Source organism: Saimiri boliviensis, chromosome 4, assembly GCF_048565385.1.
Source record: "Saimiri boliviensis isolate mSaiBol1 chromosome 4, mSaiBol1.pri, whole genome shotgun sequence".
In the NCBI taxonomy this organism is placed as follows: domain Eukaryota; kingdom Metazoa; phylum Chordata; class Mammalia; order Primates; family Cebidae; genus Saimiri; species Saimiri boliviensis.
Window position 1 is genome coordinate 58815529 of NC_133452.1, and position 15194 is coordinate 58830722.

General features: G+C 41.4%; 1 protein-coding gene and 1 pseudogene across 5 annotated transcripts in view; one reads left to right on the forward strand and one right to left on the reverse strand.

The window, feature by feature from the left end:
• The window catches only part of CDK19 (cyclin dependent kinase 19), a 189103-nt gene that overhangs the window by 42406 nt on the left and 131503 nt on the right, over positions 1–15194 (forward strand). For 4 of the 5 annotated variants that reach the window (XM_074397604.1, XM_074397605.1, XM_074397606.1 and 1 more), the window contains exon 2: positions 6482–6543. The exons of the other annotated variant lie outside the window; for it this stretch is intronic. The gene's annotated coding sequence lies outside the window, so the exon portion shown is untranslated. The remainder of the gene's footprint in view (positions 1–6481; positions 6544–15194) is intronic. 5 annotated transcript variants of the gene reach the window in all.
• On the reverse strand, positions 384–1903 carry LOC101048361 (S-phase kinase-associated protein 2 pseudogene; annotated as a pseudogene).

Here is a 15194-nt window from a genome sequence, read left to right on the forward strand (position 1 = left end):
GTAATGTTTGGTCTTTTATAAGTTTTAAGGTGAATTACGTGTGGCTGCTAATTTCTGTTAACCTAATTTCAAATCTAAAGACAAAATTAAAATGCATTTTTTTCTTCCTCATTACCAGAAAAGATGGCTTCATATGCTGCTATCCTATGATTCTCTTTTTGTTCAGCTCATAATACAAATAGGTTATTGTTCTTCTAAGCTGTCTTATAAAGCAATACTATAAAATTAAATAGATAAAAGCTATATAAGCTATCAAGATTGTTTGCTGTTGGTAATTTTTAAGCTTGATTCTTAATAGATTTAATAAGAAGGGCACTTGGAAAAGGTGGCTCAAATTTTGCTCTTTAAGGTATCTTGAAATTAGAGGCTCACTCTCCCAGAATTTCAAAAGGCCTACAACTTTGGCTCTTAAGAGCAAAGCAGTAATAGAAGCTTTTAGAATCATTTCAAAAAGCAAGATTTCATAGTTTTTCCTCTCAAATGGTTCCCTAATATACTTGCAGAATGGAGGCAAAGGGAAAACCAAGAATAAAACTAGCTAAGTACTCCATCAGTTGGGCTTCCTGCCTACTTTCCCTGTTCTAAAGAAGAGACACCATCCTGCAATAAATGCTTCACAGACAGCTGGGCTTTTGCAGGATCAGTCGGCATTTGATGCCCCATATCTCCTGGTTCTTTGGGTTGTCAATAGTTGACCTGGCAATGGTGGTGAAATGGGAGCAATTAATCTGTAGATGAGGAAGGGCTTCCTTTAGCAGTTGAAGGGTACCATCTGGCACAATTCCAAAAACTTGTAGTGTTTTTAGTGGGAATTTCTCCAAGTTCAAGTAAAGTTTCAGGTATTATAGCACTGACTGAGAGACAGGTGTTGTTGGGGGTAGTTGAGCTGGAGAAATTCCGGGAAGCAGTCATTCCTTAGCATGATACTATCACTTAAGTCTAGGTGGACAAGACTGGAGCATCTTCTAACTAAAGTAGAAAGATCTGATTTCTGGAGATTCTGTAGCCGCTAAGATTCGCGGGGGTGATGGTCTCTGATACATGCGCAACAGCCACCTACACATGCTTCTCAGTGAAATCCAAGCACCAGGAGACGTTCAGCTCATCCAGTCTGGAACAGCCACTTAGCAAAGTCTGCAGGGCAAATGCAGAGAATCCAGAACACCCACAAAGGTTAAGTCAAACAAAATTTGAGTTTTGTACGAGATTATTGACAATGGGATCCGACAGCCGCAGGCCTTGCAGGCTTAGATTCTGCAACTTGGAACACTGAGACAATGCCCTGGAGGGTGGACACTTCAATAACTGAGTTCGACAGGTCCATGTGCTGCACATGAAAAGGGCTGAAGCGTTCAGCTAATGGTTTGATCCATAAATGATCGTGGGCAGCGGAAGGCAATCAGCCCTTGAGACAGCAACCGACCAGTCACATCCGGGTGCAGATTTTTACCTGTGAGGTCTAAGGTTTGCCATAGATACTCGTCAAACGCTAGGCGATACCACCTCTTACAAACACCAAAGACCTTTAGCAGCTCAGGGAGGCACAGACGGGAAAAGATCCCCAAAAGCAGCTCATCCGGAAATGAGTCCTATGAAACACCTGGAAAGTTATCTCGGTTTAGCTTAGGCCTGCGAATAATCACAAAGTCTTTGTCACTTCCTTTGCTCTTCGGTCGTTTCCTTGGGGGGCTCTGCGGGAGAGCAGTTCCTGGGGGATGTTCTCACTGTGGGGCTCCTCTTTCTCCGGGGCGGAGACCCTCATGTCTGAGAGCAGTTGAGAAGTCTTGCTGGAATCCCATCCCCATGTGAAGCTAGTGGCAACGTTGCTACTCAGGTCTGGAATCTCCTGGAGGTGCTTCCTGTGCATAGCGTCCACAGGTTTGGGAGTTTAAAATACATGCATTAATTGCAGAGCTGCTCGCCTACCGGATTCCTGCTTTGGCGCGCGGGGGCTCGGAGCGTGCTGCTCCGGCCCCCAGCAGCTAGACCCACTATAAGTCTAGCGACGTGCCATCCCAGCAGCGCCGAAATTTACCATCTTAATCATCTTTGGGTATGCTGTTCAGTGGCATTGAGTGCATTTGTATTGTTTGTGCTCCCATCACCACCATCCATCCACAGACCTTTCATCTTACAAATCTGAAACTCTGTACTTACTAAAGAGTAAATCCCCATTCTTCCCTTCCCCCAGCCCATGGCAACCACCATTTTGCTTTCTGTCTCTGTGAATTTCACTACTGTAGGCACCTCATATACATGGGATCTATAGTGTTTGTCCTTTTGTGAGGGCTAATTTCACCTAGCATAATACCTTAAAGCTCGTTGTAGCATGTGCCAGAATTTCCCCCTTTTAGGGCTAATATTCTATTCTGTGTATATGCTACCAATTGTTTATCCACTCATTTGTTAAGGGAAGCTTGGATCGCTTCCACATTTTGGCTACTGTGAATAATGGTGCTACGAACATGGGTATAGAAGTATCTCCTTGAGTCCCTGCTTTTAGTTCTTTTGACTCTGTACCTAGAACTGGAACTGCTGGATCATATGGTAATTCTGTGTTTAATTTTTTCAGGAGCCACCATACTATTTTCCATAGCATCTGCACCATTTTACACTCCCGCCAACAGTACACAAGGGTTCCAGCTTTTCCACATCCTCACCAACACTTATTATTTTCTATTTCTTTAGTTTTTCTTTTAGTTTTTTGATAGTATCCATCATAAGGTTTGAGGTGGTATCTTATTGTATTGAGATTTTAAAGTTTACAAAATGTTTGAGTTATGTAATCAAATGGCAGCAAGTTTGAAAAACAGAAATACTCAGTAGCTACTCATACCAATATTATTTATTATTTGGATATATTGATTTTAAATGTTAAGGACTTTTGTTTTGAAAAAGTTTTAATTTTTCTTTTAGTTTCATGTCAAATATTTCTCACTTTATTACCTATTTTATACGCCATCATTTTAATTTGAATTTTCTGAGAAAATGTTGCATATGCTTAGGAATATATAGCATGGTTGAATACTTAAGAACATGTATAATTGTTTGGCTTCTTACATATAGATAGATGCCTGGTTTGTATGATTTTAATTTCATAGGCTGGATGATGTGGTGATTAAGAACATGTTTCTAGAAGTGGTCTGGGTTTTTGCCACTTCTGGCTGCATGCTTTTGGGCAAGTTTCTTAAATTCTCTGTACCTCATTTCTTCATCTTTAAAGTATAATAGTACCTATGTCAGAGTTTTGAAGACCAAATGAGTTAGTGCTTGTAGAACTCTTAGAACTGTGCCTGGCACATCAAACATTCTATATAAGCCTTAGCTGCCATTTTTGTTTTATTCGATAGGAATTTATCTCTGGTTTTTAGGATTATATGTAATATGCAATTAGTTGCATGATATGCAATTAGTTTCAACATAGTATATCAAATACACAACTAGAATGTCACAAGCATACTGTAGAGGAGGGTGCAGTCTAGAAGACTGTTTTGGGAATTAAGAGAAGATACAGCTGAGGCTGGGCATATTGTTAATTTAGTAATTTGATATAATCATCTCTTGGGTACTGTGCTCTTCTGGCTTGCCATTTAGCTATCCTAGGCTCTTTTGGCCAGCCCAAGCTTTTGCTTTGCTTCTTGGGGCTTCCTCATGCAGCTCCCCAGATTCTCCTTTGGCTAGGCAAAGAATATTTTCTGGTGTTTTTTTTTTTTTTTTTTTTTTTAAAAAAAAAGATGGAGTTTCGCTCTTGTTGCCCAGGTTGGAGTGCAATGGCGTGACCTCAGCTCACTGTAACCTCCACCTCCCAGGTTCAAGTGATTCTCCTGTCTCAGCCTCCTGAGCAGGGATTACAGGTGCCTGCCACTGCACCCAACTGATCTTTGCATTTTTAGTAGACATGGGGTTTTTGCCATGTTGGCAAGGCTGATATTCAACTCCTGACCTCAGGTGATCCACCCACCTCGGCCTCCCAAAGTGCTGGGATTACAGGCGTGACCCACTGCCTGGCTGTTTTCTTTGGTTCTTAGTTAACTTTTGCTTAGTCGCTAATTTAAATAGAATGCACTGGCTTAAATTTTTGCATAAAATAGCATTCTGTGATTTATAACATTTTTAAAAACCTCGTTTTGCTGATATTCAGTATAAATCTGAGAGATGGTGAAGGTGTCCTCCTTGAACAACTCTGGTTATACTGAGAGATTAAGTGCCTGATGTCACAAAGCAATTAAGTGAACTACCTTGGATTTGAACTCAAGTCACCTGGCTTTGGGGCCAGTGTTTTAAAATATTGTTTTTTCCTTGACATGTCATCAGGTTTTAAGACAATACTTTGTTCCTTCTTTCCTAATTATTTGGTGATATTTTTAAAGATTTCTAAATATTCCATAAAGATAACATGCTCTTCTCTTTTAAATTTAACAGCTGATAAAATTTATCTCATTCATTTTTTTATACATCAGCTGTATTTTATAGTCTTTTATCCCTATCACCAGAAAAGAATGAAATAAAATCTGAGATCTAAATATTTTACCTGATTACATTCTAATTTTTTTACATGAATGTTTTCTGAAAAGGCTTTCATATTTCATGATTATTTTTATTTTATGATACTGGAACAAGGTAGATTTCTCCCATACTGGCTAGCATATGTAGTACCTTGCTTATTTCAATATTGCTGTCAGAATTAAATTAAATCTTGCTACTAGGATAGCATTAGTCTTTTTTTTTTTTTTTTTTTTTTTTTTTTGAGACGGAGTTTCGCTCTTGTTACCCAGGCTGGAGTGCAATGGCGCGATCTCGGCTCACCGCAACCTCCGCCTCCTGGGTTCAGGCAATTCTCCTGCCTCAGCCTCCTGAGTAGCTGGGATTACAGGCACGTGCCACCATGCCCAGCTAATTTTTTGTATTTTTAGTAGAGACGGGGTTTCACCATGTTGACCAGGATGGTCTTGATCTCTCGACCTCGTGATCCACCCGCCTCAGCCTCCCAAAGTGCTGGGATTACAGGCTTGAGCCACCGCTCCCGGCCCATTAGTCTTACTTTCCCCTTTTTTCTTTCACCTTTCTAGGTCTGTTTTTAATTGTTTTTCTCTTATATTCCCAACAATTTCTGGTTCTAAGAAGAAAATGTACCTTGAGCTGCAGGGCCTGGCAGACTCCCATTTTGTGAAGTAAATTTTTCTACCGAATTTCTTTTTTAAATTTCTTTTGTGACAGGGTCTTACCCTGTCCCTGAGGCTGGAGTGTAATGGTGTGATCAGGACTCACTGCAACCCTAACCTCCTGGGCTCAGGGGATCCTCCCACCTCAGCCTCCCAAGTAGCTGGGAATGCAGGTGTGCACTGCCATGTCCAGTTAGTTTTTGTATTTTTAATGGAGAAGGGGTTTCGCCCTGTTGTCCACGCTGGTCTTGAGCTCTTGAGCACAAGCAGTTGCTGGCCTTGGCTTCCCACAGTGCTAGGATTACAGGTGTGACCCACTGTGCCTAGCCTTTAATTTGTTTTGTATTCTTTATACCGTAGCCCCCTTATCTACAGTTTTGCTTTCTGCTGTTTTAGTTACTGACTTGCAGTCTGAAAATATCAAATGGAAAATTTCATAAATAAAGAACTCATGTTTTAAATTGTACCCATTTTGAGTAGCATGATGAAATCTTGTGCTGTCCAGCACTGTCCTGCTCTGTGCCTCTGAGGACATGAATCGTCCTTTTGTCCAGCGTATTCATGCTGTAGACACTACTTGTCACTTAGTTATTAGATTAAAAAAAAAAGGTGTATATCGGGTGTCTGGTACTATCCCAGGTTTCAGGCAGCTACTGGGGGTCTTGGAACATATCCCCCGTGAATAGGGTGGACTACTGCATATGTATTGGCTCTCTCACACAATTTAGAAAGTTGAATTGTTACTTTCAGTGTATATAAATTCATACTTTATTGCTGTATTAGTTTTTCCAGTAGTGTAAATTGCTTCTTTTGATAAGAATATAATTAGTTTCAGGTGCGGTGGCTCACGCCTGTAATCACAGCACTTTGGGAGATTGAGATGGGTGGATCACAAGGTCAAGAGATCAAGACCATCCTGGCCAACATGGTGAAATCCCATCTCTACTAAAAATACAAAAATTAGCTGGGCGTGGTGGCGCGCATCTATAGTCCCGGCTAATTGGGAAGCTGAGGCAGGAGAATCACTTGAACCCACTGCACTCCAGCCTGGGCGACAGAATGAGATTCCATCTCAAAAAAAAAAAGAATATAATTAGTTAAGGCTCAACTTTTGTTTTTTTTCACACAGTAAGCTGCATTATATATAATGAACTGTGAATGTTACATATTTTTTTGGATTTGCTCATTGTCAAATCTAAAATCTGATTTTCTTGGCAGATATGTAGACTTGTGGTAGGCATTTGGCATTTTATGTTTTGGGCAGCGTAACTTTAAATCTACATAAACTTCTCTGCCTTTTGCCTCTGCTGTGTTCATAGATTCCAGGAGGGCTTCGTGTATGGACCTCAAGCGTTGGAGGTAGCAGACTTTTCAGCAGAAGGTAAAGCAGAGTATTGCCTTCTGGTGTCATTGTGTGTGTGTGCTGGGGTGGGTATGTGACAGGTGAGAGCTTTTCGCAAGTATAATCATTAAGTAACTTATAATGATACATTAAATGATTCACTTTCATAAAATTTAAAACCAAGATAATACCTGTACAATTTTATTCTGTATTACTAAAATTCATGAAAAATAGTAAAATTTAGATAGAGCTAAAGACTCTAAATTTCACTTTCTTTGCCAGTAAGAAATAGTAGGAGTGAATAAGAAAACAGAGCATTAGTATAATGTATACTGTATAATTTTCTCAGACCTAGCTTCACTTGGCTTTCTTCTTGGGAACTTGTCCAAATCATTATTCATATGCTGCTCCTTTTACTGAAAAATTGCTTCACAGTAGAGGGGCAGCCTAATCCATGACTCATGACTGGGAGGTAGTTACTATAGGTTCCATGTGGCAGAAACGTTAGTTCCCAATATGCTACTTTCCTGTCTCTTGAGAACTTACTTTTCTTTTTTTTTTTTTTGTGATGGGGTCTTGCTTTGATGCTAGGTTGGAGTGCAGCGGCGCAATCTCAGCTAACTGCAATCTGCCTCCCGGTTCAAGTGATTCTCCTGCCTTAGCCTCCCAAGTAGCTGGGACTGCAGGTGCACGCCACCATGCCCAGCTAATTTTTGCATTTTTAGTAGAGACGGGGTTTCACCATATTGGCCAGGATGGTCTTGATCTCATGATCTCATGATCTCATGATCTGCCTGCAGTTAGTTCTTGTTTCAGTAGAGAAACAAACACATCCCACACACTTGTAAAATATGTTTTTATAGAGACTTTTTTTTTTTTAAAGGGACAGGGCCCAGGCTGGTCTTGAGCCCCTGGGCTCAAGTGATCTGCCCACCTTAGCCTCCCAAAGGGCTAGGATTATAGGTATCAGCCACCACACCCTGCTATGGAGATCTTCTTAATGAGTCTTTTTTTTTTTAAAGAGAGACGGGGTCTCCCTATGTTGCCCAAGCTGGAGTGCAGTGGCTATTCACAGGTGCGATCCCTCTACTGAGCAGCCTGGGAGTTTTGACCTGCTCAGTTTCTGACCTGGGCCCGTTCACCCATCATTAGGCAACCTGGTGGTCCCCTGTTCCTGGGAGGTCACCATATTGATGCCAGACTTAGTGCGGACACCCAATTGGTATAGCACGCTCAAGTCCAGAACTCCTGGGCTCAAGTGATCCTCCAGCCTCAGCCTCATTGAGTAGCTGGGACTACAGGAACACGCCACCTTGACCAGCATGAATCTTTTTTTTTTGTTGGGGACGGTGACTCACTGTCTTGCCCATTCTTGAGTTCGGTGGTGCCATCACGACTCATTGTGGCTTTGACCTCCCAGGCCCAAGCAGTCCTCCCACTTCAGCTTCCCAAGTAGCTGAGACCACAGGCTCACAGCACCACACTTGACTAATTTTTAAGAGATTTGTTCAGACACAGTCTTGCTTTATTGCCCAGGCTGGTCTGGAACTTGTGGCCTTAAATAGCCCTCTTGCCTCAGCCTTCCAAAATGTTGGGATTACAAGTATGAGACACTGTATCTGGTGAAATCACTTTCTGTGATGTGACTAGAGATCAGAAATTCTGACATATTACTTTACCTGGGTAGTGCTTCTTTAAAAAAAAAAAAAAAGGGAAACATTTTGCCATTTACATGCCAGATATTATAGATGTTACTTTCTGTTAATGCAACCATTTATGAGCTTTCTTCACATGATACTTGAATTGTTTTTTTTTTTTTTTTTTTTTTTTAAGAGATCTATGGCAGCTAACAATGTACTTTTAGACATAAAGTTAGTAATGCGCCTAGGTTTTAGATAGATTCTGAATGGGAACTAGAGGAATGGTTTTTTTATGGGCTTCTGGAAATCAGAGTTGTTTAGATATCAAGTAAGTGTGATATGGTTTGGCTCTGTGTCCACACCTATATCTCGTCTTGAATTGTACTCCCATAATTCCCACGTGTTGTGGGAGGGACTCAGTGGGAGATAATTTGAATCATGGGGGCAGTTCCCCCCATACTGTTCTTGTGGTAGTAAGTAAATTTCATGAGATCTGATGGTTTTATCAGGGGTTTCTGCTTTTGCATCCTTCTCATTTTCTCTTGCCACTGCCATGTAAGAAGTGCCTTTCACCTCCCATCATGATTCTGAGGCCTCCCCAGCCATATGGAACTGTAAGTCCAATTAAACTTCTTTTTTTCCCCCAGTCTCAGGTATGTCTTTATCAGCAGTGTGAAAATAGACTAATGCAGCAAATTGTTATGAATAGAGTGGGGCGCTGCTTAAAAGATACCTGAAAATGTGTAAGCGACTTTGGAACTCGGTTATTGGCAGAGGTTGGAACAGTTTGAAGGGCTCAGAAGAAGACAGGAAAATGTGGGAAAGTTTGGAACTTCCTAGAGACTTGTTGAATGGCTTTGCCCAAAATGCTGATAGTGATATGGACAATAAGGTCCAGTCTGAGGTGCTCTCAGATGGAGATGAGGAACTTGTAGGGAACTGGAGCAAAGGTGACTCTTGTTATGTTTTAGCAAAGAGACTGGCAGCATTTTGCCCCTGCTCTAGAGATTTGTGGAATTTTGAACTTGAGAAAGATGATTTAGGGTATCTGGTGGAAGAAATTTCTAAGCAGCAAATCATTCAAGAGGTGACTTAGATGTTGTTAAAGGCATTCAGTTTTATAAGGGAAGCAGACCATAAAGGTTGGAAAATTTGCAGCCTGACAATATTATAGAAACGAAAAACCCAGAAAATGGGAGCCAGCTGTAGAAATTTGCATAAGTAACAAGGAGTAGAATGTTAATGCCCAGGACAGTGGGGAAAATGCCTCCAGGGTATGTCAGAGGTCTTCAAGGCAGCCTCTCCCATCACAGGCCTGGTGGCCTAGGAGAAAATGGTTTTGTGGGCTGGGCCAAGGGTCCCTGTGCTGTGTGAAGTCTAGGGACTTGGTGCCCTGCATCCCAGCCACTCCAGCTGTGACTAAAAGGGGCCAAGGTAGAGCTCCGTCTGTTGCTTCAGAGAGTGGAAGCCCCAAGCTTTGTCAGGTTCCATGTGGTGTTGAGCCTGCGGGTACACAGAAGTCAAGAACTGGGGTTTGGGAACCTCCGCCTAGATGTCAGAAGATGTATGGAAATACCTGGATGCCCAGGCAAAAGTTTGCTGCAGGGGTGATACCCTCATGGAGAACCTCTGCTGGGGCAATGTGAAAGGGAAATGTGGGGTCAGAGCCCCCACACAGAGTCCCTACTGGGGCACCATCTAGTGGAGCTGTGAAAAGAGGGCCACTGACCTCCAGACCCCAGAATGGTAGATCCATTGACAGCCTGCACCATACTCCTGGAAAAGCCACAGACACTCAATGCCAGCCTGTGAAAGCAGCCAGGAGGGCAGCTATACCCTGCAAAGCCACAGGGTTGGAGTTGTCCAAGACCATGGGAACCCACTTCTCACATCAGGGTGACCTGGTTGTAAGATCTGGAGTCAAAGATCATTTTGGAGCTTAAATTTTGACTGCTTCACTGGATTTTGGACTTGCATGGGCCCTGTAACCCTTTTGTTTTGGCCAATTTCTCCCCTTTGGAATAGCTAGTATTTACCCAATACCTGTACCCCCATTGTATCTAGGAAGTAATTAGCTTGTTTTTAATTTTACAGGCTCATAGGCAGAAGGGACTTGCTTTGTCTTGGATGAGACTTTGGACTGTGAACTTTGGGGTTAATGTTGAAATGAGTTAAGACTTTGGGGGACTGTTAGGAAGGCATGATTGGTTTTGAAATGTGAGGACATGAGATCTGGAGGGTCTGATACGGTTTAGCTCTGTGTCTCCACCCAAATCTCATCTTGAATTGTACTCCCATAATTCCCATGTGTTGTGGGATGGAGCCAGTGGAGATAATTTGAATCATGGAGGCAGTTTCTACCATACTGTTCTTGTAGTGAATAAGTCTCATGAGATCTGATGGTTTTATCAGGGGCTTCCGCTTTAGCATCCTTCTCATTTTCTCTTGCTTCCACCATGTAAGAAGTGCCTTTTGCTTTGTGCCATGATTCTGAGGCCTCCCCAGCTATGTGGAACTATGAGTCCTATTAAACCTCTTTTTCTTCCCAGTCTTGGATATGTCTTTTATCAGCAGCATGAAAATGGACTAATACGAAGTGGCTGCATATTGTGTCTTATGTTTAGGATCTACACTTTATGTGGAGTTGGTTAGTAGGTATTTATGAAATCTCTACTGTGTGCCCAACACAGGAACACACCATTTTACAATGAACCAAATTTCACTATTCTTCCACTTCCTCCTATTCAGAGAAGCAGTTTTTCTTAACTGGAAGAGATAGGTGAATTTCAGGCTGTTTATTGAGGTAAGCTACAATTTTACTTCCCAAACTCTTTTGCCTTTATTTTACTTTTCTCAGTGGCTATTTTGAGGATGTTTTCTCTTTACCACTAATAGATTGGAAGCAATTTAAAGCCTTTTCATACATTTGCAGGGTAGTTGGCTATTTTCTTTCTTTTTTATTGAGATGGAGTTTCGCTATTGTTTCCCAGGCTGGAGTGCAGTGGCACGATCTCGGCTCACCACAACCTCCACCTTCTGAGTTCGAGTGATTCTCGTGCTTCAGCCTCCTGAGTAGCTGGGATTACAGGCATGTGCCACCATGCCTGGCTAATTTTTGTATTATTAGTAGAAATGGGGTTTCTCCATGTTGGTCAGGCTGGTCTCGAACTGCTAGCCTCAAGTGATCCACCCACGTTGGCCTCCCAAAGTGCTAGGATTATAGGAATAAGCCACCTCGCCTGGCTTAGTTGACGATTTTCATCACTGTTTTATTGTGCATTCTTATATTTGTTTAGCTAATCTGACTGTGGTGTATTTTGTTGCTAGTTGAGAATCTCAATAGATTATTCATATCAAGACATAGGAAGATTCCTCACCCAGTTCCCAACTCCACCTGAGTTTCTATGAGAAAGATGAGATTAAATCAGGCGTCCCCAAACTTTTTACACAGGGGGCCAGTTCACTGTCCCTCAGACTGTTGGAAGGCTGCCACATACTGTGCTCCTCTCACTGACCACCAATGAAAGAGGTGCCCCTTCCTGAAGTGCAGTGGGGGGCCGGATAAATGGCCTCAGGGGGCCGCATGCGGCCCATGGGCCGTAGTTTGGGGACGCCTGGATTAAATGAATGGTTATGAAAATATTTAAAAAATTAGTTGACTATTTTCTTGAGCAGTTTGAGGTTTACAGAAAACCTGGAGTAGAAGGTAGAGTGCCCATATGCCATACCTCCTACTCCCCATTTTTTCCTATTATTATTATTATTATTTTGAGACAGAGTCTCACTCTGTCACTCATGCTGTAGTGCAGTGGTACCATCTCAGCTCACTGTAACCCCCACCTCCCAGGTTCAAGCAATTCTCCTGCCTCAGCCTTCTGAGTAGCTGAGACTACAGGTACATGCCACCATGCCAGGCTAATTTTTTTGTATTTTTAGTAGAGATGGGGTTTCATCATGTTGGCCAGGCTGGTCTCTAACTCGTGACCTCAGGTGATCCATCTGCCTCAGCCTCCCAAAGTGCTGGGATTACAGGCTTAAGCCACCATGCCCAGCCTACATCAGGGTTTACTTATTATACATTAAGTACATTCTATGGGTTTTGATAAATAATGATATGAATTTCGCCATCACAGTATCATACAGAATAGCTCACTACCCTAAACATCCCTTCTGTTACACCTTCTTATACCTGGTTCCCTCCCTGCAAGCTCTTGACAACAACTGATCTTTTTCTGTCTCCACAGTTTTGCCTTTTCCAGAATGGCCTATAGTTGAATATGTAGCTTTTTCAGGTTGGCTTCTTGTACTTAGTTATATACATTTAAGATTCCTCTATGTCTTTTCATGAGTTGATAGCTCATTTCTTTTTAGTGCTGACTAATGTTCTATTTCTGGACGTACCAAGTTTATCCATTCACCTACTGAAGGATATCTTGGTTACTTCACTCCCAAATTAAGAAAACAATGAATTGTGTTTTAGGATTGTATTTAAAAGGCATTATAAATCCAAGGTCATCTAGGTTTTCTTCTATGTTATCCTCTAAATAAATAAAAATGTATCCTGTAAATATTTATTTATTTATTTTTGAGATGTCACTTATGCTGGAGTGCAATGGCACGATCTTGGTGCACTGCAACCTCTGACTCCCGGCTTCGAGCAATTCTCCTGCCTCAGCCTCCGGAGTAGTTGGGATTTCAGGTGCCTACCATCACACCCGGCTAATTTTCATATTTTTAGTAGAGGTGAGGTTTTCGCATGTTGGCCAAGGTGGCCTCAAACCCTTGACTTCAGGTGATCTGCCCACCTCAGCCTCTCAAAGTGCTGGGATTACAGGTGTGAACCACCATGCTCAGCCTCCTATAAAAATTTTATAGTTTTCTGGGCCGGGCGCAGTGGCTTATGCCTGTAATTGCAACACGTTGGGAGGCCGAGGTGGGCGGATCACGAGGTCAGGAGATCAAGGCCATCCTCGCCAATATGGTGAGACCCCATCTCTTAAAAAAAAAAGAATTGATAGTTTTCCATTTTATTTTAAATCAACGTCCATTTTGAGTTAATTTTTGTGTAGGTGTAAGGGCTCTGTCTAGATTCTTTTTTTAGCATATGCATGTCCGGCCATTCTAGCACTGTATGTTGAAACAACTTCTTTCTCCATTGCTGTTCTTTGTTCCTTTGTCAATGAACACATGAGTATATTTGTGTGAGTCTATTTTTGAGCTCTCTATTCTGTTCCATTGATCTGTTTGCTTTTTCTGTCACCAATATCACACTGTTTTGATTACTGTGGCTTTATAGTAAGTCTTGAAGTTGGGTAGTATCAGTCTTCCAACTTTGTTCTTCAGTATTGCATTGGTTATTCTGGGTCTTTTGTCTTTCTGCATGAGCTTTAGAATCAGTTTGTTGATATTCACAAAACAGTTGCCTGGGATTTTGATTGGGATTATGTTGTATCTACAGATTAAGTTAGAAAGAATTGACCTCTTGACAATCCTTCTTAGAGTTGTATATGACACTCTCCACTTAAAATTTGGATATTTTTGGATTTCTTTTATCAGGGTTTTGTAGCTTAAGTTTTCCTCATATATATCTTATACTTTTGTTAGAGTTATGCCTAATATTTCTTTTTTGGGTTGCTAATGTGAATGGTATTGTGTTTGTAATTTCTTGTACTTTGCAATCTTGCTATAATTGTTTATTAGTTCCAGGAGTCTTCTTTGTTGATTTTTTGGGATTTTCTTCATAGACAATCATGTCATCTGTGAACAAAGTTTTATTTCTTCCTTCCCAATTTGCATACCTTTTATTTCTTTTTCTTGTCCTCTATTAACCAAGACTTCTACTACTATGCTGATTAATAAGAGTGGTGAGAGGAGGCTGGGCACCGTGGCTCATGCCTGTAATCCCAGCACTTTGGGAGGCCAAGGTGGGCGGATCACCTGAGCTCAGGAGTTCAGGACCAGTCCGACCAACAGGGAGAAACCCTGTCTCTACTGAAAATGCAAAATTAGCTGGGCATGGTGGCACGTGCCAGCAGTCTCAGCGACTCTGGAGGCTGAGGCAGGAGAATTGCTTAAACCCAGGAGGTAGAGGTTCTGGTAAGCCAAGATGGCCCTGTTGCACTCCAGCCTAGGCAACAAGAGCGAAACTCTGTGTAAAAAAAAAAAAAGTGTGGCGAGAGCAGTCATCTTTGCTTTGTTTCTGGTTTTATGGAGAACCAGTTTATTATCTCTCTACAAATTTCTCAATAGATTATCCTATTTGGTAGTATAAAAAATGTAAAGTACTGCTTATATCAGATCATAGGAGGACTCCATTCTCCTCCCCTCCATTTCTTCACTTTGCCTTAACTTTTATGAGAAAGATGGGATTAAATGGATGGTCATAAAAGTATTTTAAATGATGGGATTCAGGCAGTTTTAAAATATAATACTTTCTGTTTTCTTCAGTTTCTCTACTCCTTTGTGAACTTCTGGAGGGCAAAGACCATACCTCAGTATATTGTTGCAACCCTTGTAGTGCCCAGTACGTACTATAATGCACATAACTATTTGTTGAATATAGAACCTAATTCTAGACTCTTGCTGTAAACCTCTATCTTATTTGAAAAGGCAGATAGCCAGTGAAGTCAGTCATCTAATCAATTAATCAATTCATCAAATATTTGATTGTTAGTGCCAAGGTATAACGTTGGTTGCAAAGACACACATGATAATGATACCTCCTCTCTGGGAACGTATTATTCATATAAGAAATGTTAATTTCAAGTGCTGTGTTCCATTTTTACTGATACGTATTTGCCAAAAACTCATACTCCTGTATGTCTTCCTAAGTACTCTAATTGAAATGTCTATGTGTGAAATTCTTCCATAGTCTCTAAAAGGTTTACAGTTTTGTTGAAAGAACTGGCATTTAATGAGCCTGTAACAGGTGCCAGACCCTGTGCTAGGTACATTCTCCTTTATCTCATTTATCTTCACAGCAGTTGAACAAGGGAAGTATTCTTAATTTACAGATGCAAAAACTGATAATATGAGGGTATAAGTAACCTA